Here is a 2579-nt window from a genome sequence, read left to right on the forward strand (position 1 = left end):
TGGAGCTGCACTGGTTTACCTGGTACTTTAGGAATTCTGAGGTCAATTGGTAATGGGTAGGCTTGAATAGGCTTTCCATTTTTAGCAGAATGTGAAAGAAATGTTTCTGATATACTGAGAACCTTTTCAATTGTTTCAGTGAGCCAGTACCTGAATCTGAGATAAGTTTGGGCAGAGAATATAGATTTGGGACTTTTCTTTCCTTAGTTTGTGACCCATATTTCCAACCCAATGCCCTACCAGTCCCTTTGCTGAAGAAATCAACTGTTTTTTTTTGCAGTTTTTGGCTGGGACTAGGTTTGAACCTACCACCTCCAGCATATGGGGCCATCACCCTACTCCTTTGAGCCACATGCACCACACAGAAATCAACTGTTTTGTATCCCTTCACTCACCTGGCTGGTTTTCTCAGAACTGTCCCTCCCTCATGTCATTATATGAAATAAGTATTGGAATATGACTCTGGCTCAGTGGTGAACTTATTCAACTTGGGTCATGTGCTTGTATGCCTAGACCAAATACTTCTCCATCCAACATGTATTCCAGTTATGGGGAGACACACACTTGGGATTAGTAATGGTGGTTATTTTATAACACATGAATTTGTAAAGAGGAAACTGGCTCACAGCAAGGGAAGCTAATTAGCAAGGTGGATGAAAAGAATGAACTGTTGTTCTGATTCCAGTTCACTTTTGGCATCCAGGTACATCCATTTAAGTCCTGGAAAATACCTCTCTATCTTACTAATCTATCCTTTAGTTGTTAAACTAGCCAGAGTTAGCGTACCCTTCAGCACATTTTTGTTTTTAAGCAACAAAAGAAGCTAAGTCCATGTGAGTTTGGTTTTAGAAATCTTTGTCATTCCTAGTCCTATTGTGTTTACCTTAAGGCACAGAAGAGGAATGAGTATAAAACTGGCCTTTCTTCTTGCAGGCACCTTTTAGGAGGTGTGCTCTGAGAAGAAAAGTCTAATAGAGAAAAATATAAATGTCATTACTCTTTGCCAGTCACTCAATACTTATATGATTCCCTCTACCCCCCATTTAGGAAGTCTTAAAGTACTCAAGTCTTCAATATACATTGACAAAAAAAGATCTCATACATAAGGGATACTTACATTTGACTCTGATACCATTGACAATTATTATTTTTCTCTTTTTTGAGACAGACTCTCACTTTGTCATCCTCCTGGTGGAGTGCTGTAGCAACACAGCTCACAGCAACCTCAAACTCTTGAACTCAAGCAATTCTCTTGCCTCAGCCTCCCAAGTAGCTGGGACTACAGGCACTGGCCACAACGCTTGGCTATTTTTTAGAGACAGGGTCTTGCTCTTGTTTGGGCTGGTCTCAAACCGGTGAGCTCAGGCAATCCACCCACCCTGGCCTCCCAGAGTGCTAGGATTACAAGTGTGAGCCACCGTGCCCAGCCTCCACTGACAATTATTCAAAAGAAAACTTCCTATGGTGTTAATCTTCAAAGTACAAGATGAAACTATGTCAGCATTAAGTTATTGTATCTCTGTCTAAACATTCTCTGTTGATAGGGGATATAATGTTAACTCATAGAGGGCATAGCAGGTCAAGTAAATAATAAATGTAAAAAATATAACACAACCTCTGACATATGTACCTAAAGATATACCCAATACATTTCTAATTCCATAATATTAAGGGGTAATTCTACATATTAATCAAAATGTAGTCCTCTATGGGTCCATAGTCATATGATAACACTTTCAAACAGACCAGTTGCTTAACAATAATATCTATTTCTTTGGCTAACATTGAATTTGCTTACCTATAAAGAATGTATTCTATTTCTGGAGAATAGCAGAGTAGGAATCATCCTCCTAAAAATGTGATAATAATGAACTGAAGTCCCAAGGAACAGTAAAAAGAAACTCTTTCCCTTGTACGCTCTTACATACAAACAAAACAAAATCATAAGGTTGTTAAACATATTTGATAAGACTTCAATTTTGAAAATTTACACTATTCTTTCTCCATATTCAACATAATGAATTGACTATGTCCATTAAATCAATGACTATTAGTTGCATTCAAGGGTCTGATGTAAAGCAACAAGGGTATAGTCCTGCCTATACATAAAACAGAAATTTCTTCCCAGCATTTCCATCTGGAAGCCTGCCTAACCAGCTCTATCTTTCACTCTTAGAGGAACTCCCTGAAATTAGATGGAACTCACTGTTAATACTCATAATATCTACTCAACTATATACTTCTTACCCGTCACAAGATAATCAGATATGGCCCCTGGCCTATCACATGTGTATTCATTTACATAGGGCCTGACATCCACAGTAGACCCTTAATGTTTACATCTTAAGAGATTACAAACAATCTTGATGAAAGGCAGATTAGATTTCCTATGGGGAATTCTGAAACTACAGATTTGTCCATCTGTTTCCTTTTTAAAAAACATTTTTTGAAATTTCAGATTATAGGGATGCACACATTTTGGTTACATAATTTGCTTTTGTACATTTTATTATTTTTTTCTTTTGCATATTTTAATTAAACGTTTTAAGTGTGCCCTTCACTCAGAATATGTGCACAGC

This window comes from Otolemur garnettii, unplaced genomic scaffold (genome assembly GCF_000181295.1).
Source record: "Otolemur garnettii isolate 467f Iridium unplaced genomic scaffold, OtoGar3 scaffold00001, whole genome shotgun sequence".
Lineage (NCBI taxonomy): Eukaryota > Metazoa > Chordata > Mammalia > Primates > Galagidae > Otolemur > Otolemur garnettii.